At 43.5% G+C, this 27,978-nt stretch overlaps 1 long non-coding RNA gene across 2 annotated transcripts; it reads right to left on the bottom strand.

Moving 5' to 3' along the window:
- Positions 1-7,175: 7,175 nt before the first annotated feature.
- Positions 7,176-9,467, bottom strand: LOC149233421 (uncharacterized). Of its 2 annotated transcripts, none has more exons than XR_016248231.1 (3): positions 8,876-9,467; positions 7,876-7,974; positions 7,176-7,734 (listed from the first exon to the last, which is right to left on the bottom strand). It is a non-coding gene; the product is annotated as an uncharacterized LOC149233421 (long non-coding RNA). The 2 variants fall into 2 exon arrangements; XR_016248232.1 differs by having other exon boundaries at positions 7,876-7,968.
- Positions 9,468-27,978: the final 18,511 nt, after the last annotated feature.

Raw genomic sequence — 27,978 nt, 5'->3', positions numbered from 1 at the left:
AACTTAATGAACATCTTTTGATTGATCTTGCTTAGAAACTATCTTGGCCTTGTGGATACAATGACAGATTAGACGAGAGGCATTTGAGATTTTGTTTTGGATCTTGGTTTATGGTTTGGTATCTATCAAGGGTTTGGTTGAAGGAGCAACACACCTATTCAGCCCTCATTCGATGGTTATACAGTGAAGAAACCTCATCACTTTTGCGGCTTGGTTACCTGAATTTATTTGCGGGTCCTTGATGATGTTTAAGGTATGATCTGAACAAAACAAAATCAGATTTGTGTTTCCCTAATCTTTGCAGATACTTTCGACTCTTCTTAAGGTCTATTCTCTTAAGTCTAAAAGGTGATGCTTGTGGGACTACAATGATGACTTGATCATGGGCTCTTTGAAGATGCAGAACTGAAGTCTGTCGAAACAATCAAGGACCAGATTCATCAAATTCTCCAAGTCTCAACTCATTTGAAGGTGCAACTGTCTCGACCCTCAAGGGCATTAAACTGAGAATAAGAGACAATTTATAAGGTCAGTCTCTGTTAAAATTTGGATACCAGAGGACAAGTGGTTCCCTAAGGCTTTGTCTTTGGCCTAGGGAAAAGTGTCCAAATTTATTTTTTACTTTTCTCCTAAAGTGACTTTATAAGTGGTAAAGTCAATTTAATTTAAAAGTGACTTTATAAGTGGTAAAATTACATTCTAATTTAAAAGTGACTTTATAAATGGTAAAGTTACATTCTAATTTAAAGGTGACTTTATTAAAGTCAATGAAGAATTAGAAAGTGAAAAAGTGACTGTGGAAATAAAAGGCTAAGTGGGTGAGTTAAAAAATAGAAAGTCAGAGTTAAATGCACAATTATTCTCATCCCTAGATCTAAATGAATCTCAACCATTAGATCTTAGGGTAACCCAAAAGGTTATTTAGAGAGTTAAAAGGAGAAGAGAAGATGAAAAGATCAATTCATTCTTTCATGAGCATTTGAGAGAAAGAGAAGAGAGAGCAAAGAGAAAATTTCTGAGCAGTGAAGAAGTGAAGGAGAGCAGCAAGAAGACATTTCAACAAATCTGGGCAGCAACGTTTATTGGAACGCATCCCAAGGCAAAACCGTGCAGTAGGAGAAAGGGATGAATATCAAGGAAGAGAGACAGCACAAAAATCGAGGAAGAGGGACAGCAGCAAAAGCACAAATTTCAAGTCATATTTGGGCACGAATTTCGAGGCAAATGTATTGCTGAAATCCATACGGTCCATAGTGTATGTACATCAATTATGGGCATGTTTTCCGAGGCAGGCCATACAACATTTAATGTTGTTTTATTGTTGGAAAAATTTCTGTTTTGGTTGTTTGCTGATTGGCACGATTTTCGAGGTGGAGTTCAAACAAAGAAATTGAGATAAGTTGTAATTTGTGGTTGCTGGAATTTTTACTATGTATTTCAGTTTCTCTGTAAAATCATTTTCGGAAATAAAGAAGAGCTCTCAAACTGGTTTTTACCAAGAGTTGTAAGGGGTTTTTCCATGGTCACATTGACAAAAAATCACTGTGTTATTTTCTATGTGGGTCTGTCATAGTTTTGTTGTGTTTTATTTCTACAATTACAGCAGTTGTGAAATCTCTAAATTTTTGTTTTCAAAAAATATTGTCATTTCTAGATTTAGAATTTTTATCATGCTTGGATCTAAAACTAAATGCATGGAGTGATAAAGAAAACTGATAACCGGAGTGGGGGTTGAAATTTCTTAAATTTCTTTGGTCCTTCTGTGAAGCAATCACAATAGTGTTGAGTGACTATCAATTTAGATCCTATTGTATTGCAAAGAAGTATTCAGACTACTATTAATACACACTGATACCTACGCGTCAAGATCTAACCGACATTTTGAAGAAGTTAGGCCGACCTCACTGCAATTTCAAGCATAATCTAATCTTAGTCATTATTGAGACATGAAGGATGGTGCAATTGTCTACAAATGATAAGGTATGTGCAAATGTTGATTCTTGATGCCAAAATACAGTAGCTCTATTTTGAAGGTTTAAATTCAAAGATACATCTCTCAAGATAGTAAGTTGAAGTTAGTTTTCGCAAGGATTGGAACAACACTGGTCTGAGCATCAGTTAGGAATGCAAGTAAGAGTTTTTCTCACTACAATTCTACAGAAGTAAGGATATGTTTTCAAGGGCTTCTCTGTCTTTTATAACAATATCATTGTAAATAAAGAAGTATTGTTTTATAACATAATAGCCCCTCCTATTGATTACTATTTTGGATGCCATTAAGAGTCTTTGAGTTGAGTTGTACAAAGACACCTTTTACAATCAATGAGTTTGGAATAAACGGTTTGGTCTGGCAGTCAAGGTTTTATGGTGCAGTATCATTATCTACAAGTTTACAGTGAACATCTTCAGACAAAGGCATCGACTCATTTCAAGTCTTCAAAATTTTGCTAAGTGCTTGTGTCATTAATCAAATTGCCAACGGTCTCAGTGGTAACAGTCTTTGTAATAGTAAGTTTCAAGTTTTTTAGTAGCAATAAAGTATAGCAACAAAGGTTGCAATGTTTTATCATTTGCAAAGGTTCAGATTCAACATATTGAGAACATGATCAAAAGAAAGGTCAGTTCTAGTATCAGCTCAGGTTTTCATATTCACAGTTAAGGTATGTTAGCATCAATGGTTTGAATTGTTCAACACCTCATTATCTGATTATCATTATATATCTGAGGGTTATTGGCAGAAAGAGTTTTGTTGAAAAATCACTGTAAGTGGGTCATTGTCATTGGTACGAGAGCCCACATAAATTGTAGAAACTTATTCATTATAAGTGAGTCATTTTCCCTGGTACGGGAGCCCACAATAGTTGTTATCATTTTCATGGTGGTTGGGTGGTGCTAGTCCGGTAGTTGAAGTCACCTTCAAGCCGGAGCCTGAAAACATTTTAGGGTGGTAGGGTGTTGCTGGGGCAAGTTGGATCTTGCTAGGGTGTTGAAGCATCTTTTCAACATTGACTGATAAAACAGGGCGTTCAAGCGTCCTTCCAATTGGAGATGGAAAATTGAATGCTTTTCTAGAGTACGAGGGAGTTGGGGCTTCCCTTTTCAGTTGAAGTTGAAGCATTTGATGTACTCATAAAATTATTAGAAAAGCGTTAGGTGGTTTGTCTCAGAGGGGTTTCTATCTAAAAAAATCTTGTGTCTACTATCTATTGCTTATTTGTGCTTTAAATTGATGCTGAAGATTAATTAATGCTATAAAAAGATTAATAAGTTACTATTGCTAAGAAATATTGATTCAACCCCGTCTCAGTATTTCTAACAACTCCTTCGATGGAATTACCTCCCATGGATGAGAAGGTAAATTGATATTGATTCTAGAGGCCATTTTGCAAATAAAGGTGAAATGATTGAATAATAAAGTAATCTTTGAATATCTCATCAAATGGAAAATCTTGCCCTTGGAGGACACAACATGAGAAGGGGAGGAGATTCTTGAGCATCCTGATCTACAAATGCTTAAAGACAAGCATTCTTTGGGTGGGGGGCACTATAATATCCCCAACTCAAACTAGGAAAACTGACAGCAAACCGGTTGTCCTTTCTTTGGCTCACCAAAGCGGGAAAGAATGCAGAGCTACATTGGGTTTGGGTGCATGCACAAGGATTAATGCACATTGATAAGACTAAGCATGATTGGGAGTTATTTGGAGCGCATGCATGAGTGAACTAACGACCATTGGGAGGCATGCATTAATTTAAGAATGAGTTGATACTTTTCTTGGAGTTAACTACAACGCGTGCATGCATGGGGAGATAACTGAGCGTGTGGTCCAAGTAACTAGGCACATGCCTTTTTCTCTCCCACTTCATATCAGTTTGACATAAGAGTATTTCCACTAGACTAAGCGCGTGCTTCTTCTCTGCACTTCTATTTCAGTTGAACTCAAGCATACTCCCTTAGCCACGTGCATGGCCATCTCATCCTAGTTCACCATCAGTTAAAGGAGATGCATGGAAGTTGAAGGCAGAGTTTTGCATGGCTAATTCGACTTCCATAATTGATAAAAGGAAAATGTCACTTTGATATTTGGATAAGATATACATTGTGAGTTTTCTATTCTACACTGCTGTAAGTTTGGGCCTAACCTCTGCCAACCTTGAGTATCCCTGCTTTCGAAGAGACATATGGACTCCCCTTAGTCAGAAGGATGTGTTTTGGTAGAAGATTCCCGTTTGTGAGACCCTTGCACAACATCTTTTCTGGTATGCAATCGTTCATCAGGTTGGAGGTCGATTTGGAGATAAAATGAAGAGGACAGTTTCAGATTTGTGTCTATTTCAGCAAGTAATTTTCATAGTTGTAATTCTTGATTTTTAATAGTTGGCAGACTCACTGTCTAAAACAGGTCTTCATGATGCTACAGGGTTATGGTATTTGCAGGTTCTAACTGAGGGAGAAAGCTATCAGATCCAATAATTTAATATGCCGGATTTCTAGGTTCATTTTTTGTTTCTTCACAGGTTTCCGTGGACGCGTTTTTGATCTTTATGTGGCTGCTTTTGTTTATCTTGTGTATATGGATGGTGTATATGATGCTACTGATCATGCATATGATTCCTGTTTCTCTATGATCACATGTCTTTTTTCATTGGAGATCCCCCAGAACATTTTGTCACAGCTTGTTTTACCTTATCTGATAGCGGGAATACTCCCATGATGATTCCATCTTGACTAGTTTCAAATGGGGTTTTTTCAGATGTAATTTTTGAACCTTTATATCTCTCATATAATATCATTCAGCTTTTTCGTTCTGAAAAAAAAAATTTCAGATTCTGCTGTGCCCTTGTTTGAAATTTTTTGTTATTTTCCTAGTATCTCTATTTGGGGATATTACAGCTTCCCTTACATCTCCTTTGCTGATGGGGCTTCAAAGACCTTGAGAATCACATAACCTGCAAGGCAGAAGCAGATTGCAGATTGTGCTGTCTTATCTACCTTCATCCATTCTTCGTCACTTATATTTGCTAGTCTCCCAGTAACAGCAGTCCATTAAGCCTTTTGTGTCAGAAGTTAAAACATCTTCCATGTTTATCTTCCACATGATGAAATTGTGACTTCCACCTTCGTTTCTGTTTTTCATCTTTCTTAGGTTGTTTTTTCTTGGCCTCATTTCTTCCACAGAAGCCAAACAACTTTGTTACAAACCACTGGCAGATTTAATAAGAACTCTGGAACAAAACTTTCAAACCTGAACAACCCAGATAAATGGAAATCTTCACTGGATAATCTAAAGACAGAAATGCAGAGCAGAAAAAAGAAAACAGTCTCAAGGACACACAGCAAGAGCATTCTCTGGGACATATACTCATTTTCTTTATTCATATTTTCTTCTATTATAAAGAATAGAGATTTTGAGCAATTACATTCTGCTCTAAAAATAAGGAACAGACGTGGCAATTCCATGTAAATTGCACTTTTACGTTTGGAACTTACCAATATTTCTTTGTAATAAGCAATTGCCATGCTTTGTCAACATCCTTAATCAGGTTAACAATCCACATAGACGAGGCAAGGAGGCAAAAGAACAGCTCAACATACTATAGCTCAAATATTGACAAACTTGGAACGGTAGTTGGACAACATCATTAATAAAACGCTCAAATCTTCTCGAGTATCTTGTTTTGGAAAAAAAGGTTTGAAGTTGGAGAGGGCATCATGAAGGCTGAACAACAAGGACAAGAAGGAGGAGGGGCCTCTTCCCAGAGAACCCAAGACACAGAGGAAGATAATCCATTTATGAGGCTCCCCTCAAGAGAGTCGCTGGTGGGGATTGGAATTGATCTCCTAATCGTTTTACAGAGACTAAGTGTCAGCTGACCAAGGACATCCTTAACCAGGTTAAGGAGCCATTTATTAGGCTGCCCTCAAGAGAAGCGATTCGCTCGTAGACATGGGAATTGATCTCCTAATTGTCTTAGGAGATTAAGTGTCAGCTGGCCAAGGACATCATCCTTCACCAGGTCAAGGAGCCATCTGGCAGAGGGAAGGAGGCAAAAGAGCGGACTTAGTTGCTTGGAGGTGATAAATCCAACCTTTCATCTTCTTCTCAAACACCTAGGTTTGAAAAGGAAGTTTGAAACTTTGAACAGCAAAGAGAAGAAGGACCAAAGATGCACCAATGGTTGCATGACACCAGGCAACAGTAAGACTTGTACAAACTATTTTTCCATTTAAAAAAAAGTGTGTTTGGGTAGAAAACAAACCAAATAATGCTTATCAATAGGCATCATGTCAGTAGATATCAACGTCAGGTCCCCTAGGACTATACTTTGGCACAGACCTTTGAAATGTGATGTCCTGTTCAGCTTGCACGGTAAGGAAGACGATATTGTGCATCATCTGTCTGCTATCAAGTTGAGGGCAATCTTAGATTTCTACTAAATTCGTGCTACTAATTCCCCCTGTTTTTGTACTGTATGATAGTGTTCTTTTTTGGCATGGAGAATGTCCTTGCGAAACCCTGCATGTGCTTATTCCCTGAATGGCACCCAGGGTAAACGCCACCATCTACTTCTAACACACACAGAGGGACTCTACCAGACATGAATCCGTGACTTCTCAATGATCTCGACTTTGAAACTGGTCAATTCAACCTGATTGAGCTAACCTGCCGGGCTTACCGTATGAAAATGAAAATGTTATTTTAACAGTAATCTTAATTGGCAAAACAAAAACTTTATTGATTTTTCCCTTCAATTTTTCAATTTCATTGTTAAAGAGGAAGAACATGACTCAAAATATAAGCTATGTAAGCATATTTCAAGATATTTTGAGCTTTATAAGGTAATCTGATGTATATAGCACAGTCTACTTACTAGATGTTTTGGGCCTTTTTCAGGCATATCTTATGTTTTGGGCCTTTTCCAGGCATATCTTTTGGTCAATTTCATCCGAAATCCAGCAGGGATTTGTTGGAATCTTAAGTTTAAGCTCTATAATCTGCACAATCTGAGTGCCACAGGGGTTTTTCAGGGTGCTGAATCTGTTTATACATTAAAAAACATATTTTGAAAAACAAAAAAGCACAATCTCGCCAAAAATTGTATTGCCAAATTCTGACAAAAAGCCAAACCATTTAATAGTTAGACTGATGTATATTCTCATTTCACACTTGAAATATCAAATAAAAGTCTCTTTGTCTTGGGAAAAATAAAAACAGATTTGAGGATAATATTTTAGCTTTTGCTTAGCCCTGAGGGTTAGCTCAATTGATTGACTCCCCGCCATTAAAGCACCTTTGTTATTGAGAGGTCACAGGTTCAATTCTCTCGGACATTCTCAGGATCAGGGTCTGTGGTTGAGCCGGCAGGAAATGATCCCTTCAAGTTGATCTGCCTGGTACAAATATTCTGTAGACATAGTGATCACTAATCTCTGGGGTTTGTGAACCACTTGGCTTCTGAGAAAAGTAACCCAATTATCTGGAAAACGACTAACAACAAAAACAAATATATTAGGTCTGAATAAATGGGAATTTTTTGTGTTTAAACACCATAGGATAAATCATTGCTGACAAGATACAGCACAAGTATCCCTTGTACTAAATGAACAGCCAACTCATCCCTTTTGTTCCCAGGATTGTTGATAAGTAGTTAATGGGCAACCGGCTCATCCCTTTCACTCCCGGAATTGTTGATAATAAACCAGCTTGAAAAGACAGATAATATTCACTGCAACTGAGAAAAGACAACAGGACCAGAAATTCATAACAGCGAACTCAAAATCCATCAAAATAAATAAATAAATTGCCTTTTCCAGTTGGATGACGTAGCCAAAGAAAGACTGGATGAAGCAGGAGAAAGGGGAACCGTCCATACCATAACCTCCAAGTCATGAAAAATTTCAGCATGGGGTTGGGAAAGTCTATAGTTTCCAGGCTCGAGTAAACCTGGCTCGAGTTTCTCTGGATCCTGAACCTTTCAAACAGGCCAAACCTCTGAATCTTTAACAAACATACACCGAAAATATAAAATTTGAAACTTTGATTTGAAAGCAAAATAAACTATTTTTTTGTATATTTAAAAGTTACATTTTGGCATATCATAGAATATTGCCTTCTTTCAACACTCAGCTAATTAAGAACTTAGTCGTTTTTGTTGGAATAGTAGTTTCAGTGAACCCCCTCCCCCGGCAATGAAAGTGATGTGAACCATCAATACCAAATGAGGGAAGGTCCGACCCAGTATGCCTGCACATTACAGCCATGTGGACATTGAGGGCGCACTGGCAAGTGTAGTCATCAAAAGCAATTTGGGAAGATTAACGGCCCTTAAATTGTTGCTTCAGTTAGGTCACCCTTTTTCCTGTTTTTTTTTGTTTGTTGTTTCCTGGATAGAGAATTGGGGTAAGAAATACAGAGCACGGAATGAAGGTCGCTGTCATAACAAAACATGGATCAATGCAGTATTTGTAATCTTGCTGCCAGGGCCAGGGCACAAGCAGAACTATACACTTTTATACCTAAACTCCTAATAGTACTCTCTTTAATAAAGTGTCTATTCCTCTTTCTGGTATTGTTTTGCAGTCTTTAATCTGATACCCTCTGTGTCTGCATCCCGTGAATAATTGCTGTATACTGATGGTTCTTCCTTGTGTTTGAAGCATTCTTTTAATGCTGGACTTTCAACGCGGTTTCCTGGTCCAGTTCTTTTCTTGGCAAGTTTTCCCAGAACAGGACATTTGATTACTACTGAAACTAGGTATTCCCAGATCAGGTTATCTAACTACTACATGAACAGATCCCATTTCCGGTAAATAATAAACCTACAATCACAGTACACAATAGAATCTCACAAGTTGTTAGAAGAGAAAACTTACTTCCTTGTCTGTAAACTTGTTCCGAGGTCTGCGTTGACGTGATCGGCCCATGTCGTTCAACTCCGTTCTCAACTTCACTCAGGGCAAAAAATGCCGGGGGCAGGGTGGGAAGGTGTTGAAAAGATCTTACCAGTGGGAGTGACGCCCCAAGGCCACGCACAGAGAGTGTGAGAGATAAATTGGTCTGGATTGTTATTTATGGCGGTAGGGTTTTCTTTTTTCCAATAGGAAGTCGTTTGAACTTCTGCCTTAATTCCAGAGGAAAAATACTCGTTTCCCCACAAGTACAGCCCTACCTGAGCTTTCATGTCGACGATCTTTGACTACATTTGGAATAAGCCCCCAAATTCGTGAATGCTTATATATCTGAGGGCATCGCCATGAAATGAAATCCTACTCTTCTACAGAGGCTTTTGGGTTGTATATGATGTCATAATTTTGCAATAAGCCTTGGCTTACATTTTCAAGCTATACCAATGTAGAAGATCTAGTTGCAAAGGTTAGGCAATGAGCAGTTTCTCGACAGTCTTTAGATGATATTTTAAAGAAGAAAAGGGCAATCCTCTGGCAAGGAAAGTTTCTTAGAATATAGTAACTTAAAAGATTTGGCATGGCCATAAATTCATGGTTTTGAACGTAAATAACTTCATGACATAAACACTCGGATGCGGGTGACACCTGGTCTCATCCGACTACACGTAATGGGGGGCAGCTGTGATCTTAGGATCGTCTGGCAGGACGGTCATTTAACTCGCCCCTGCCAAGCATTAACGTTGCTTAAGATGGAGCGGATGGTTCTGCAGAAGAAGGATGGCCTCGCGCGAGGCGAATTGATGTTCATGTACGCCGTTCTATGGAGTTTTGGCTCCATTGCCGCCGAAATGCTCAGCTCAGGGTCCTATAAAATGTTGCGCAGGTATCACAGTGGGGATATGAGGTATTGTGAAGTTAATTCGTTTGAGTGTGAGTTTGAGCAGATAGCGGGTGGTAGGGGCAGAAGCCACAGCTTAACTCCCGTTCCATCCGCGTGTTCTGAGCACTCTGTTCCGACTGTGTGTTCTGGGCATTCGCTGGAAAAATGCTTGGTTATGCACCATAATTGGGTAATTGTAATTAGGGAGGAACTGATAGCAAGTTTCATTTCTGAATTGTCACTGTCCATTGTTTGCAAAGTGTGCTCTCCAGGGTTAATGGCGCCACGACAGAGGGGAGTCACAAGACGTGGAGGGGTATGGGGAATCCGCGGCAGGCAAGAGGCCCAGGCAATTCAGCCCGTTGCCATGTTGGAGCCTCCGTCGTCTCCCTCTGAAGAGTCTGACCAGATGGACAGTCAAGTCCACACTTCACGCTGCACTTTTCGCTGCCGGAGGAACCAGACCCGTCTCTCACTGCTCATAACAGTCATTGCTACAGAGGAAGAGGATGATTCGTCCAACCAGGAAGAGCCTGATAGGGAGCTGGAGCCATTGAATCATGCTCGGGTACCAGCAGTAGGAGAAGATATTGACAAGGAAATTGTTGTTGATGTTACTCTGATGAAGCCTCTTCCGGGCTTGAGCTCGCCTCAGCAACCAATTCATGGTTTGCCTCAGCATCTGGCTCATGGCTCGCCTCAGAATACTGCCAACATAGACACTCAGCCTACCAACAGTCTGGAGATGAATGAGGAGGCTTACAAGCCAGGCACTGAACAAGGTAAGCCGCCAGAGGCTTAGTTCATGTTTTTCTTTGATGCTTAATGAAAGTGTTTTGCAATTTTGAAGGAACACCTTCGGGTTCAGAAGGGTCCAGCCACCGGTTTCATAGTAGGGAGTCCTCAAGAACTCTAAGCTCTTCCAGACTTTTGAAGAATTTGGACTCCCTACCACAGTTTGGTACTTTGTTTTCAGCAGCAAGCTACACTCTACAGGCAATCTCATATCAATCAAATGCTGCTCTTTTGCATAGTCCTCTTTTTGTAAGCTAGAAGGCCATTAGCTACAGCCACTGTTATGCTCTCTGTCATTTTCTCCATATATGTAATCCAGGTTGCCTTGAGCACCTGCAGTCTTCTCTGACAGAGGATGCTCCCTTGCATCTTCAGAGGCCTAGGCCTCTTTGTAAATAATTTTCTTTTTCTTATTTAATAGATTAGCCTTTATCCAGAAAAAAAAAAAAAAAAAAAAAAAAAAAAAAACTTCATGACATAAACGTGAATACTTGCGGTCAAAGAGGATATCACTGTTTTACACCAATAATTTTTTAAATCTCGTCCCTCTTTGCTTTGAATTTGAATTTTAGAGAGATATCTATGGGCCTTCTTGGTTCTGTTCCTGCACCATCGAGTCCTCGGTGGCTTGTATGGATATCCATGGGCAGTCTTGGCTCTTTTTTCGCACAATCTAGGCCTAGGCTTTAGTGAGTTGCTGCTGCTATAAAACAATCACCAAATAGGATCAATTGTTAAGTTCATTGGTTTAACTCTGTTTTGAAAGTTGAAAACTTAAAAGTTATACAAATTGGTCATCTCAATATAGTGGAAGGTTCACTTAAATCCCAACCACTTTTCTGTAGGACAATGACAATGAATATGCATCCTTGGGTGCTGTCTAGAACCTCTGTCCTACACTTTTTTGCTAATAAAAATATAATTAATTTTTTATTATTTTTATGATGTATTTTTTAAATAATATTTAAAAAAAATTATAAGGTATAAAATAATGTGTTTGTGTAGGGTTTATTTTCATTAAATTTTAGGTTCACATTTCATAGGAAGGGTTTAGGGTTGGAGTTAATTGTGGAGATTATAGTGTTCTAAAAGATATCTAGGTTCAACAAGTTTCTCATAATTTTAGTGATAGCATGTAACTGTTAGCTCTGCTATAGAAAAGGATTAAAGCTGGATTTTGTTGAAGCCCCGAAAATCGGATCGACAACAAGGGGGATACCCACCCGGTCCAAACCTTGGTTGGCAGCTCCTTATCCGTTTGGTATAGCGGGTCCGACTGGGGATAATGGGACCAGTTTCCCAATCTAAGAGTGTGTGTGTGTGCAGAGTTGGATGATGTTGATCTAAGGGTTCTAATCTAAGCTACTTTAATCTAATTCTATGCTATTATAATCTAATGAAAACAACACATCTAATCTATGCTAACCCGGGATGTATTTCTTCTATTATGCGATCTAAAGAGATTTCAAATAATAACTGGTAATAAAGATCATTCAGCTATCATAAGAATGAAAATCAATTAAGATGAACTACTTTGCATAAAAAGTTAGGCAAAATAGTTGTGAACAACATATCACATAACAAGTTATTCATATATCAAACATAAATAAATGACTCCACCGTACAAAAGTGCCAAATGGTAACTCAAACATTCATGCAATAACATATAAACAACTAAAAACTATATATCACTTTAAGAATATAAGCAGAAATGGCCAAGAGATAAAAGTACCATTTATGATTGGTCCTACTCATAAGCTTCAAGCAACAATGATTTATCTCTACTTGTTCTAATATCTACTAAGAGTACAGAAGTGCAACATCAGTAGCAGATATCAAATGCAAACATTAATAAACCTCGATCCATTTATTTATCAAAACCTCCTCTGAGGGTGCAGAAGTGCATGTTCTGAGAACAAGTTTTTGACAAATTTCTGGACCCTTCTCTAAATGCATGAGAAGGGTTTAAATACTACTTCCTAATTCTAATAATAGTTTATTTACAAAATTTAGGATGCGGTTTTCAAATGACCGTCATTTTTCTAATCTAATTTTTAAGAAAAAACAACATTCTAAATAAAGCTACTTCTAAATTTGATCTTTAAAGCTGCATGTATTCATCATGGATTTGAGGAGAGTCGGCTGGCTGACTTCTGCTTTGAGCTGGGCTGAGAAAACAGAATCTATGAGAGTTGGCACCACTTTCTCAGCCGCATTTATGATACATTTCACGATCATCTGCTGACTATGCGGCTTCACCAAGTATGCCCAGTAACACTCCCAATTTAACCTGTTTAGTGCTTGGACCTCTTTTTTCTTTTCTTCTGCCTTCTGTTTCCATTCTGCTTGTTTGTCAGGAATATACAAAGGCAGGACATGAGGGGGGACGGTGCTTCCAAATACTCTAATATAGGTGAACCATTCTTCTCCGAACCATCTTGCGATGGGGATGATATCTATCTGTGCCTCAGGTGAGCACCTCGGGGGTTCTTTATCATACATCATTCTATACATGGGTAAGATAAGCCCGTGACAAATTTGGTAGAAATGTGGAATGAACTGAGAATCCCATAATATTTTATGATAAACATGGATGGGTAATGGGTCCTGAGTTTTCCATCTCCAACCCATAGCGGGAAATTTAGACACATAACAAATAGAATCCATAACATATGCGGATAGGTAAAAAGGAGGATAGATCCTTTGAGACATGGATCTTTTAGACCGGTAATTCATAATAGCCGTGAATAGGTTATCAGAAAAGATCTTGGCCCAATCTATAATAACGGCATTTGTGGCAGCATCAATCAATGGTAACCATTCAGACGAAAACTTATTGATATCTGGCATCCCGAATAATCTACAAAGCATGGTCGCAGCAAAACAATATGGAGAGGTGAGGGAACCAGTGTTGTACATACCGTTTTTATCTTTTTTGAGCGGTTCATCTTTTTTGGACCAATCTTTGGTGTTCTCTGATAGGTTTGGGTTCTCTGCCACAAATTTTTTAATGAATTGTGCATTATAAGTCGCATGCGGTTCAGGAAGATGATACATGAGCTTTAAGTCTTGTGCAGCGAATGACCCGATGAGCCCATGTCCTTGAATCTTGAACTGTCTGTCGTTCATTTTTGCACTGTCAAGTATCCACTTGATCATATCCGTATATGGGAGAATTTTAGGCCTTGCTATTATCCGATGGAGGAATGAGCACGCTAGCTCTTCTAAGGATGCTTCGGAAGAGCCCTGTGAATCTGCGACAGCGGTAACCTTCATTATCCTGGGGTTTTCTTCTTCAAGCAGTCTGTACATGCTTTCCCACATTGATATCCCTGCTTCTCTGCTACAAGCTGTGTCTGTATATAAAGGTGCCATTTCCTTCACCTCAGAGCCCTGAGCCTTATTTTTCTTTCCCATTTCTTCCTGCGTATGGCTTGGTATCGCCCTTCGTTCTTCGTTCCTGCAGCTCACAAATGGAAATGACTGATCAAGAAAGGTGATGGGAGAGTCTTAAATGCAGCAGATATATCAAATATGCCACCTTACGTGAAGTAATTCTTTGCAAAATCACGCGTCTACATTTAATAGATGACAACTAATTCCTTTATTATCATTAAAAGCATGATCTTAAGTCAGATTATGGTAAGTGGCTTTTCTTGAATAGCATGCCCGAAATATTCGTGATGGAGTGATTTTGCGATTTGGTTCGCAATTGTCGCAGATCGTGACATCACATTATTGCACCATCGCACTCTCGTACCGACTCACAAATATAACATCACAGAGTTGATTTGGCTTAATATCGCAACCATCGCTTTATCGCGATATTGCAACATCACAGATCGCAGAAGTTTTATGCTTGCCATATTTTGTTAGCCCATTCCCTGCGATATGCGATCTTGCGATCGGGGTTATCGCAAATCAGAAAATCTTGAAGTCTTTCTCATTGGCATTACCTTATTGCGATGCGATATACTGCTTAGTACGAGAATTCTTGCACATACCAAGATTATACCCAAATGGAGGTGTTTTTCTATCATTTTATGATGCGATTTTTTAAAGATTTTTCTTATCATAAACTTAGGTTTTAAAGTATTCAAAAGATCTTCCTAAGCTTACGATGGTAACCTTATTTTGAAGAAAGGAAACTCTTGCTTTTCCTAAATTTTAACTAAGGGTCCCCATTCATTTAGTATTTTGGACAACACTTAAATGAAAAAGGGGGGGTTGTTGCTAGCCACAACAGATTCAAAACACTTTCAAAGTCTGCAAACACACTTAAAATCATGCCAAAGGATCCATTGTTGCTGTTGAAATCTTCAAATTTTGATTAAAAGCATTCCACTGATCGAAATGGTTGCAAAAGAAAAGCCCTTATGAAGGCGTAAATACACTATCGGGAGGCACAAATACTCTAAAATCATGAAAAATCTCAAATTGCAGGCATAACAGCTCAATCCGCAACAACCGTTCGATCTGGCCAATCAACGGTCCAGATCGCGTCGGCATATCGCAGTCGGAGCAGGCGGGCAGTGGCAGCGACACAGGAGACCTCGCCGATGAGCGATCGCCGATATCGCATCGGCAGGTCGCAATGGAGGACTTACAAGAGGTCTGGGCCTTTATATTATGCGATTGCCGATATCGTGTCAGCGTATCGCATCGACGCTTTTAAAAGGGGCGGGGCTTTTAAATAAGTCATGCATCCGACCCGATGGGTCGGACTCGATAGCATTATGAATGATTTCTGATAAATTTTCAGGTCTGCACTTAGGCCGTTTTCAATAGTTTTGGGCGCATTTTTGTCTTATAACAAATTATAAGGAAATACAAAAAAAAACTTGGCGACCGTCGATAGCGATGAAGCCCGGACCCGAAAGGTTCCAGGAAGTAAAATATATATTCCTCAGCTCCGGCGGAGGCATTTTTTTATGTTTTTTCCAATATTTTTATGTATTTTCAAATATGAAGAAAAGAGAGGTATCAGCCTGGATCGCGATCGGCATATCGCAATCGAGGAAATCAGTGGTGCATACCATTTACATATATGAATGCCAATGCGATGAAGCCCGGACCCGATGGGTTTCCTGAGCGAAATTATTTAAAATTTGAAGTCCGCCAAAGCCATTTTTCATGATTTTGCAGCAGTTTTGCGTATATTTTAAAATATAAAGAGATAGAGCATTGGCCGGTTAAGATATGCATTGCGACCCGAAAGGTGGACCCGATAAAAAAAATATATATGTGTGGACCTTTGATATTTTAAAATGGCAATGTGGGCGGTATTTCTCAGTGGCGCGGAGCTGGTTAAAGCAAGCATGCAGCAGTACAGCGCAGCAGGTAGCTGCCTTCAATTAGTAGTATGGCCGAGTAGGAAAGAGGACGTGCCTCAAACAGATTAGCATTTATCAGTCATGGTTTCACCCATATTTCACTCCACCTACCCAAGGAGGACCGCAGAGCACCAGAGGGTTCAAATCCATTTATAACACAGCTAGATTTGTATCAGAGGCCCATTTCTAAATGTAAATGTGGTTGGTAACCATTTATTGGCTCCTCCATGCATGTTTAGCACGGATATTTTGTAATGTAACACCATATATATACCCAGAACAGAGATGTAATTGAGGGATGAATGTTTGATGAATGAGAGCTTATTGTAGCCTTTCAACTTATGGAGACTGTTAATACTATGAGGCATGCAGCTTTTGGTCTTGATTTCCATTAATACAAGCTTCTTTTGCTATCACCTGCTCACTTTTCACTTCTTCTATGTTCTAGGCTCTGCCTGCTTTGCATTTAGTTGATGTGCTGTGAATATTTGGCATTTGAGGGGTTGTCATCCCACCTCTATGTTAAAATTAGTGGTTCATTGAAAATTGCTTGCAGGTTGCTGTTGTTCTAATACCAGAGAGCTGTCATCCTCTCTGTATATGGAATAGTAGTCTTCCAGACCTTCTAACTGGTTGCAGCTGGCCATCACAAAGCCTTGTGCATCTGCTGGTGCAATCAGTCTTCTTCATCATCATTTTTACTTATAGTTGTGAGTAGTTGGCAGTTGAAAGCCTTGAAGTTTGGGGGTCTTCACCCATGTCTGGGGTAAATCATAGTAGGAGTGGTTATCTGGCTTAAAGGTGCTGCACATCTTCCATTTATCCATCATTTTATCTAACAAAACTGTGAAATTTTTAATGTTCCTGAGCATCACTGATATATAACCTAGGTGAGTTTCTTGGGGTGATAACATTAATTGGCGCTATTGCCGGGGAGAGGAGAACCGAAGCTCAGCTTCCCTGGGAGACGACACAGCTTCAAGCTTTGATGACAGACAAGGTTTGAACACATATTTTGGTTGTAATCATCTGTCTGGCGACTCCACTGGAGGAAGGCCATCCTTTGGCGACTCCACATTGAAGTTCTGGAGCAGCTGCTGAAGCATGCACGAAGTTATCTTCAGAATATCAGCTGAACCATTGCCTAATCCTGAGAACATCATTCCGTAGAAGAAACTATCGCAGTAAGGAGCATCAGGGTCAGGTAAGCCTTAAAATTTCATGTATCCCTGTTAGTGATTGTCACCTTCAGAGATTCATGCAGCTCCTTGTTATTCATTCCCTTTTTGGAACTCAATTCACAGAAAGAAGCTCCTTGTTGTCCATTATATTCCTCTGTTTCTGCCATTCCATTCATTGATTCATTCTACTCAGTTTACCAGTGTCCTTTTACCTTACTTCAGTCATGGCAAGCCAGTAAGCTCCCTCAAAGATAGAAAGAATCATTGTTGCTAGGTATAGACCTTTGGTCTTTCCTGTTCCTCTAAATGCCATGCCTGCAGGAGATTATCAGGAATACATGCCAAAGTTCACTGGTACAGAAGGAGTATCAGCTAAGGAACACCTCGAATCCTTTTATAACTTTGTTGATAACCTGGATATCTATGAAGAGGATGTATGGATGACGCTAGAAAATGGTTCAATGAATTACCCCCTAGGACCATTGCAGACATTGAGGCCCTAGATGATGTGTTTTCAAAGCACTGGGGAGATAAGGAAGATCTGCTCTATGATTATACTGAGTTTGGGAACTTTCAGAGGGATGGGCTCTCATCATCCTCAGATCATAAGATCGACGAAATGGCCAGGATGATTGAGTTTTTGGCCTCTGAAGTTTCCAGATTAGAAGCTGAGCAATACTCTGAAGAAGCAGGAGCTCCTTGTGACTTTTCTCTTTCAACCTCAAACCCATATAGAGGAGCACAGGAGCAGTTTCAAGTTTTGAAGAGAAGCAAGGATGCAAACGAAGATAAAGGGGTGAAGACCCTTTGCCAAAATATAGTCATGAAAGAAGTGTATCCTGAGGAGGTCTTTGGTTTGGAAGGTGCTCCTTTCCTAACCAAAGCTGCCTATGAAGAGGCATTGGCCAAGAGCGCTGCTCGACAATTTGTTGTAGCTGCAGAAAAACAAGTTGGCCAGCAGTGGCAGCATGCAACACGCACCTGTCCCTTCCAGCAATCTGAGCCCGATGTCAGCACACCTCTCCATGGCTACACAAATCTGCAAAATTTCCAGCCTGCTTTTGTCCCCGGCCCAGTGATTAAAGAGGGAGAAGAATGCTCCCCATCATCTTTTGTTTCCTTGTCTGCTAAAAAAGAAAGCCCTCATTACTGCCCCTTGAACACTGAGGCAGAGCATAATTCAGTGCTCAAGGATGAGACTGATCACCTCAGTCTTAATATTCTGATGCCTGCTCAGGAGGTCTCCACACAGATCAAAGGGGCACCCTGCCAGATGACAGAAGAAGCGGATGCGCAGTCTTGGAATTCCTCCTTGGATGAGGATTGTCCAAGGAAATATTCAGGAGCAGAAGACGTTTCTGTGTCCCCTGCATATGAACATATTGGTACACCATCCATATATATTGTGCAGGCCACATAAGACAAATACAGGTACACGGCGGCCATGATTATTCAACAGGTGTACAGAAGCTCCTGTAAAGAGCATCCAAGGAGGAAAATACACAGAGGGGAAATGAGATTTGATCCCTGTCTACCTGATGAGCTTAAATGTCCTAAGCTGTTTGAGGTGGAGGATCAAATAAATCCTGTCCTGCTGATCTATGATGAACTGGCTGACAGGCAACAATCTTGGTGGCCCAGCAAATGGGAAATTTTTGAAGTTTATGTTTTCAGGCTTTAATGTTTGTTCTTTTACAGTTTTCTGTTGAATGCTTAGTTGACTCCATGCCCAATGGACACTAGGCAAGTGTTTTTATAGCTGTTTTTGTATGAAGGCATTGGTCTGCAGGTTCTTGAGACCTCACAGGGAGGATCTCATCCCCAGAAGGAGCCAGTGTTAGCTCTGCTATACAAAAGGATTAAATCTGGATTCAAAACACTTTCAAAGTCTGAAAACACACTTAAAATCATGCCAAAGGATCCATTGTTGTTGTTGAAATCTTCAAATTTTGATTAAAAGCATTCCACTGATCGAAATGGTTGCAAAAGAAAAGCCTTTAGGAAGGCGTAAATACACTATCGGGAGGCAGAAATACTCTAAAATCATGAAAAATCTCAAATTGCAGGCATAACAGCTCAATTCGCGACAGCCGTTCGATCTGGCCAATCAACGGTCCAGATCGCGTCGGCATATCGCATTTGGAGCAGGCGGGCAATGGCAGCGACATGGGAGACCTCGCCGATGAGCGATCGCCTATATCGCATCGGAGGGTTGCAATGGAGGACTTACAAGAGGTCTGGGCCTTTATATTATGCGATCGCCGATATCGCGTCGGCGTATCGCATCGGCGCTTTTAAAAGGGGCGGGGCTTTTAAATAAGTCATGCATCCGACCCGATGGGTCGGACCCGATAGCATTATGAATGATTTCTGATAAATTTTTAGGTCCGCGCTTAGGCCGTTTTCAGTAGTTTTGGGCGCATTTTTGTTATATAACAAATCATAAGGAAATACAAAGGAAACCTTGGCGACCACTGATAGCAATGAAGCTCAGACCCGAAAGGTTCCAGGAAGTAAAATATATATTTCTCAGCTCCGGCGGAGGAATTTTTTTATGTTTTTCCAATATTTTCATGTATTTTCAAATATGAAGAAAAGAGAGGAATCGACGGTATCGGCCTGGATCGCGATCGACATATCGCAATCGGGGAAATTAGTGGTGTATACCATTTACATATATGAATGCCAATGCGATGAAGCCTGGACCCGATAAAAAGATATATATGTGTGGACCTTTGATATTTTAAAATGGCAATGTGGGCGGTATTTCTCAGTGGCGTGGAGCTGGTTAAAGCAAGCATGCAGCAGTACAACGCATCAGGTAGCTGCCTTCAATTAGCAGTATGGCCGAGTAGGAAAGAGGACGTGCCTCAAACAGATCAACATTTATCAGTCATGGTTTCACCCATATTTCACTCCACCTACCCAAGGAGGACCGCAGAGCACCAGAGGGGTCAAATCCATTTATAACACAGCCAGATTTGTATCAGAGGCCCATTTCTAAATGTAAATGTGGTTGGTAACCATTTATTGGCTCCTCCACGCATGTTTAGCAGGGATATTTTGTAATGTAACACCATATATATACCCAGAACATAGATGTAATTGAGGGATGAGTGTTTGATGAATGAGAGCTTATTGTAGCCTTTCAACTTCTGGAGACTGTTAATACTATGAGACCTGCAGCTTCTGGTCTTGATTTCCATTAATACAAGCTTCTTTTGCTATCACCTGCTTGCTTTTCACTTATTCTATGTTCTAGGCTTTTCCTGCTTTGCATTTAGTTGATGTGCTGTGAATATTTGGCATTTGAGGGGCTGTCATCCCACCTCTATTTTAAAATTAGTGGTTCATTGAAAATTGCTTGCAGGTTGCTGTTGTTCTAATACCAGAGAGCTGTCATCCTCTCTGTATATGGAATAGTAGTCTTCCAGACCTTCTAACTGGTTGTAGCTGGCCATCACAAAGCCTTGTGCATTTGCTGGTGCAATCAGTCTTCTTCATCATCATTTTTACTTATAGTTGTGAGTAGTTGGTGGTTGAAAGCCTTGTAGTTTGGGGGTCTTCACCCATGTCTGGGGTAAATCATAGTAGGAGTGGTTATCTAGCTTAAAGGTGCTGCACATCTTCCATTTATCCATCATTTTATCCAACAAAACTGTTAAATTTTTAATGTTCCTGAGCATCACTGATATACAACCTAGGTGAGTTTCTTGGGGTGATAACATTAAGCAAATCATTTTTCAATCCAATATGTGATTTTACCCCAATCTAATTTAAGTTTATCCAAGCCATCCCCTATGCTAAAGTTTACAAATAAAATATATATGCTAGCTTGGTATTTTTATGTTTGTTTTTTGTTTCATATTTTAAATGTGTGTAATTTCAAATGTGCCTTTAGAGGTTGGTTAAGTCTAAGATTGCAAGTAAATCATTTTGAGGAAAAGTTTGATATCTATTTGCTTATGCTCAAATGTGTGTTTAGAGGTTGATTAAGTCCAAGATAACTCATAGAGGAAAAGATTTAACATCTATTTATATTTATTTATGCATATGTAAATTGATAAATATTTCACAAACGTGGACTATACAGGTAAAATAGTATAGACTAGTTTTAATGTCATGTGCTCTTATCAAAAAATGTGATAAAAGTCGATTCTTTCAATGCGATGTTGTGAACTAATGGCATATGACAAGGTTCAATTGCGCTAATACCTTTTCAGGCAACATTTTACATTGAAATTTTTTCAAGCATTTCAAGAGAACAATGCAAAGCATAAAATCGTCATTAGACAATTCAACCAATATCAATGATTCCAATTATCATCTTAATATGTCTTCATATAAACTTATCTCTTCCTCTCCCCATTTCCATATGCTATTGTGTTATATGGAATATGAAGAAGCTAATGAGGAAACATTTTTGTCTCCCATTAGGTGGGTTATTTATATTGATCTTGAGATTGTAGTTGAGTGGTTATTATCTAATCACATTCATATGTTAGGGACTTTTTTCTCTGCTAATGAACTCTCAAGTTGACTTTCATTGCATATACAACTATGTTGTTGTCTATGCATGGATTTGTTTTATTGTGTAAGCTTATGAGATGTGTCTATATTATATGGTTTTTGCACTTCATATCAACCATACACATATGAACTAGGATATTTTGTTGTACATGGTATTGTCATTAATGACAACTAGTGTCATTGATTGCAAAGGCATGTGAAAGGAAGGAGATGGTTGAATATAATGTTATCATGATAGTTCGATGCTTTGAAAGATCACATAAATGATAGCAAAGTAGCTTGAAGATTTTTATTTTTATTTATTTATTTATTAATGAAGTTATGATGCTTAGATGAATCTATAGATGGTATGGTTGGATAGTCCTCTCCAAGACCTTTCTAATGGTGTATCACACTTGGTCAAATTCCTTTGGGATGAGAAGATAAGTCAGTTTGAAGGTGACGGTGGCAAAAAGTGAAAAACACCAAATTTGTTGACAGTCGTGCATCTTTAGATTAGATCCATGTATTTGTGAGGACTTGCACACTAGTTAACAGGATTAAACTTTGTGCTTCTCATGACAGATCTAGCTGTTATAGATTTCATGAACAATGGATGGAGCATAACTTGAGCAAAGTTTAATAGAGGTCACCCCCCTCCCTTGTCATCTGATCTCCACCATGTTGGAACAATGAAAACATGACACGTGGAAAGTGTAGGTGGACCCCATATCTAGATGCCAAGTGGACCCTCTTAGCACAAGAAATCGGTGATATGGCACTCTGATGTGGATGCACAGGTGGTGAGACCGGATTGGTCAAGTAGTAGCATGAGATTGGATCAAGTATGATGATGTGGACATGATGACATGGTCATATAGTGATGATGTGACAACATGACAAGGTGCCATATGGAATAACAATGTAAACTTTGAAACATGAACTATAAACTCAAATAGGGAACTCTGGCCAAAAAACCCCGAAAAAACATCAAAAACAGTGCTAAAAATGAAAAGTGTGTATACTGGAACGATGATTTTATTTTTTAGGGGTCAATTTTGAACATGTTTTAAAAATGGCAGTGACTACGAAATTTTTGTGCAAAATATAGCTTCAAAACAAAAGTGATGATACTGGAACAATGATTTTTTTTTAGGGTCAATTTTCAAACTTTTTAAAAATGCTAGTAAAACCAAATTTTTATGTGCCAAACAAAGTTGTTTATGAGGAAAATAACACATTAATGTTTTTGGTAGGATATCATTTTTCTTTCCAAAGTATAAATTCAACATGTTTTCAACCATAACATGCTAAATACAAAAGAAAAATGATTCCAGGAATCGCCCATCCACCAGCCGGGAGGGCGGACGGGCCGCCAGGGTGGCGCCAGCCCAGGCCGTGCCACCCCGACCGGTTGGTGGCTGGCCAATTCCAAGAATCGCCTAGCCACTAGCTGGGCAGGCGGGCATGCCGCCGGGGTGGCGCGGCTGGTGGCTGGGTAATTCCCAGAATCGCCCAGCCACCAGCCTTGGGCTGCGCCATCCCGACGGCCCGCCTGCCCGTTCGGCTGGGAAATTCCCGGAATCGCCCAGCCACCAGCCTTACGCTGCACCACCCCGGCGGCCGCCCACCTGCTCGACTGGTGGTTGGGTGATTCCCGGAATCGCCCAGCCACCAACCGGACGGGCGACTGGTGGTTGGGCAATACTCAGAATTGCCCAGCCACCAGCCGGGCGGGCAGGCAGGCGGGCCGTTGGGGTGGTGCCAGCTCAAGCCACGCCACCCCGACAGCCCACCCAGAATCGCCCAGCCACCAGCCGGGCGGGCAGGCGGGCCGCCGGGGTGGCGCTAGCCCAGGCCGCGCCACCTAGACGGCCCGCCCACCCGCCCGGGAGGTGGCTGGGTGATTCCCGACCAAGCAGGTGGCTGGTGGCTGGGTGATTCGCGCCACCCCGGCGGCCCACCTGCCCACCCGGTTGGTGGCTGGGCGATTTCAGGAATCACCCAGCCACCAGCCGCCCGCGCCCGCCCGTCCACCTGGTGGTTGGGTGATTCCCAGAATCACCCAGCCACCAGCCAGGCGCCCGGCTGGTGGGAATCAACCAGCCACCAGCCTCCCGCGCAACTGGTGGCTAGGTGATTACGGGAATCACCCAAGCGGCCGCCCGGCTGGTGGCTGGGTGATTCTCGGAATCACCCAGCCACCAGCCGGGCGGGCAGGCGGGGCCTGGGCTGGCGCCACCCGGTGGCCCCTTCCGGCTGGTGGCTAGGTGATTCCGGGAATCACCTAGCCACCAGCCGCCTGCCCGATGGGAATCACCAAGCCGCTTGGTGACTGGGTGATTCCCGGAATCACCCGGTGGATGGATGATTCCCACAATCACTCGGTGGCTGGGTGATTCCTGGAATCACCTAGCCACCAGGCGGCCGCCCAACTGGTCGCTGGGTGATTCCCGGAATCACCCAGCCACCAGGCGGCTGCCCGGCTAGTGGCTGGTGATTCCTAGAATCACCTAGCCACCAGGCGACCACCTGGCTGGTGGTTGGGTGATTCCTGGAGTCACCCAGCCAACGGTCGGCCACCTGGTGGTTGGGTGATTCCGGGAATCACCTGGCCGACCGTTGGCTGGGTGACTCCAGGAATCACCCAGCCACCATCCGGGCGGGCGGGCGGGCCGCAAGGGTGGTGCCAGCCCAGGCCGCGCCACCCTGGCGGCCCTCCCGCCCGCCCGCCCGGCTGGTGGCTGGTTGATTCTCGGAAGCACCCAGCCACCAGTCGCCCGCCCGGCTGGTGGCTGGTTGATTCTCGGAAGCACCCAGCCACCAGTCGCCCGCCCGGCTGGTGGCTGGTGGCTGGGTGATTCCGAGAATCACCGAGCCACCGGCTGGTGGATGGGTGATCCGGAATCACCCAGCCACTAGCCGCCTGCCCGGCTGGTGGCTGGGTGATTCCCGGAATCACCCAGCCACCGCCCGGTTGGTGGCTGGGTGATTCCGGGAATCACCCAGCCACTAGGTGGCTGCCCAGCTGGTGGCTGCCCAGCTGGTGGCTGGGTGATTCTCAGAATCACCCAGCCACCGCCCAGTTGGATTCTGGGTGATTCCGGGAATCACCCAGCCACTAGGCGGCCGCCCGCCTGGTGGTTGGGTGATTCCTGGAATCACCCAGCCACCAGCCGGGCGGCCGCCTGGTGGTTGGGTGATTCCTGGAATCACCCAGCCACCAGCCGGGCGGCCGCCTGGTGGTTGGGTGATTCCCGGAATCACCCAGCTACCAGCAAGGCGGCCACCTGGTGGCTGGGTGATTCTCGGAATCACTATGCCACCAGTCGGGCGGGTGGGCGGGCCGCCGGGGTGGGCAGGCCACACCGGCGACCCGCCCGCCCACCCGGCTGGTGGCTGGGCGATTCTGGGAATCGCCCAGCCACCAGCTGGGCAGCTGCCTGGTGGCTGGGTGATTCCCGGAATCACCAGCCACCAGCCACACAATTCCGGGAATGACCCAGCCACCAGTCAGGCGGCCGCCTGGTGGCTGGGTGATTCCGGAAATCACCCAGCCACCAGCCAGGCGTGCGGCTGGTGGCTGGGTGATTCCCGGAATCACCCAGCCACCAGGCGGCCGCCCAGCTGGTGGCTGGGTGATTCCGGCAATCACCCAGCGGCTAGGCGACTGCCCGACTGGTGGCTGGGTGATTCCGAGAATCACCCAGCCACCAGCTGCACAATTCCGGGAATCACCCAGCCACCAGCCGGGCGGCCGCTTGGTGGCTGGGTGATTTCGGGAATCACCTAGCCACCAGCCGGGCGAGCGGATGGTGACTGGGTGATTCCTGGAATCACCTAGCCACCACCCAGCTGGTGGCTGGGTGATTTCCGGAATCAGCCAGCCACCAGGCGGCCGCCTAGCTGGTGGCTGGGTGATTCCTGGAATCATCCAGCCACTGCCTGGCTGGTGGCTGGGTGATTCCCGCCGGGCGGGCGGCTGGTGCTTGGGTGATTCCGGGAATCACCCAGCCACCAGCCCGGCGGGCGGGCCACCTGGGTGGCGCGGCGCCGCGCCACCCAGGTGGCCCGCCCGCCCGCCTGGCTGGTGGTGGCTGGGCGATTCCCGGAATCGCCTAGCCATTAGCCGGGCTGGCGGGCGGGCCACCGGGGTGGCTCCAGCCCAGGCCGCGCCATCCCGACGGCCTGCCTGCCCTCCCGGCTGTTGGCTGGTTGATTCTCGGAATCACCCAGCCACCAGCCGCCCGCCCGGCTGGTGGCTGGGTGATTCTGGGAATCACCCAGCCACCAGGCGACCGCCTGGTTGGTGGCTGGGTGATTCCGAGAATCACCCAGCCACCAGGCACCAGCCGCCCACCCGGCTGGTGGCTGGGTGATTCCGGGGGCTGGTGGCTGAGTGATTCCGGGGATCACCCAGCCACTAGCCGGGTGGGAGGCTGGTCGCTGGGTGATTCCCACCAGCCGGGCGCCTGGTTGGTGGCTGGGTGATTCCGAGAGTCACCCAGCCACCATGCGGTCGCCCGGCTGGTGGCTAGGTGATTCCATGAATCACCTAGCCACTAGCGGGGCAGTCACCAGCCGGGCGGGCGGGGGGGCCGCCAGGGTGGCGCGACCACCCCGGCGGCCCGCCTACCCACCCGGCTGATGGCTGGGCGATTCCCTGGAATCTTCCAGCCACCAGCCGAGCGGGAGGGCTGGCCACCGGGGTGGCACTAGCCCAGGCCGCACCACCCCGGCCATCCGCCCGCCTGCCCGTCTGGTGGCTGGGTGATTCCGGGAATCACCCAGCCACCAGGCGGCCGCAAGCTGGGTGATTCCTGGAATCACCCAGCCACCAGCTGGGCGGTCAGCTGGTGGAATCACCCAGCCACCAGGCGGCCGCTCGGTTGGTGGCTGGGTGATTCTGGGAATCATCCAGCCACCGCCCCGTTGGTGGCTAGGTGATTTCGGGAATCACCCAGTCACCAGCCGGGCGGGCGAGCGGGCTGCCACGGTGGCGCGGCCTGGGCTGGCGTCACACCGGTGGCCTGCCCGCCCGCCGGGAATCACCCAGCCACCAGCCGGGCTAGTGGGCGGGCCGCCGAGGTGGCGCGCCCTAGCCGTGGGCATTAGCGGGTGAGGTGGTAGGGTGGGCGTGTGCAAGGGCAGGTGAGGGGGTGGGGTGGGCGAGGATGTGGGTGAGGGCAGGTGAGGGGGTGGCGCGGGCGAGGGCGGGTGAGGGTGCGGGCGAGGGCGGCTGAGGGGGTGGGGCGGGCGTTGGCGTGGGCGGGTGAAGGGGTGGGCGAGGGCGAGGGCGGGTGAGGGGGTGGGTGGGTGTGTGAGGGGGTCGGCGAGAGGGCGGGTGAGGGGGCGAGTGAGGGGGTGGGGGGGGGGAGGGCGGGTGAGGGGGTGGGGCGGCGAGGGCGGGTGAGGGGGCGAATGAGCGGGTGGGGCGGGCGTGGGCGATGGCAGGTGGTCATTGCAGATATTCCCCATGGTTTCAATATTCCAAACATTGACTATGATAGTGACCCTTATACTTATCAAACGCTTAGTAAAGTGGTTGCGGGATTTGTAGAAGTCACGTCATCACCATTATGGAGATCTGTGACATTTCATTCAGACACACAATTGGCAATGATATTGTCAAGCTTCAATGGGAAAAAAAATTCAACGATGCATCTTACATGGTAAGACGTTTAAAATGTATATTTGATTAATGTTGAAAAATTCATTTATGTACAAGTTAATTGAACTTTTACTATTTCATGTTACAGACAAAAGTCAAATCTTCTTAACAATGAAGATCAACAATTTATAAATGATTGTGAGTTCATTCATATTGATAGTTGGGCAAAAGATGATAGCCATATGTCTATGATTTTTAATCGGGTAGATAGAAAGAGTCATAGCCAAATACTGACTTATGATGCTGTTGTGAGAAAACTAACATATGAAGACAAAGAAGCAAAATGAGAGATAGTTAACATTTATCAAAAACCACAATTATTGATTAACCATCTTTTGTTCAAATGAAGGAGATTGGGTTTTGGATTTATTTTCTATCTCAGGTAAGTTTTATTATATGGAATTGAATTTCAATATGTTATTTTTTAATTAATATGTCATTGTACAAATTTAGTTCATTATTTCTTTTGTGCTTGATAATTAGGTACAACACTAGCATGTTGCCTTCAAAAAGGAAGAAATTGCATTGCAATTGAAAAAGATCCACTACAGTGCAATTTCATTCAGAAAAGAATTAATTCTCTTCAATTTCTTCCAGATGTAATGCAAGAAATTGGGTTGAAGAAAGGGGACTTTAGTGAATTACGTATGGCAAAAAAGGCAAAGGAATCCCAACCACCATTACATGGAATGTTTGGAAAG

The sequence above is a fragment of the Pinus tabuliformis genome, chromosome J, assembly GCF_031772625.1.
Source record: "Pinus tabuliformis cultivar Carrire ecotype Pingquan chromosome J, CPIR1, whole genome shotgun sequence".
Classification (NCBI taxonomy): Eukaryota; Viridiplantae; Streptophyta; class Pinopsida; order Pinales; family Pinaceae; genus Pinus; species Pinus tabuliformis.
Note: the sequence above shows the minus strand (reverse complement) of the source record. Positions and strands in the feature narration are given on the sequence as shown.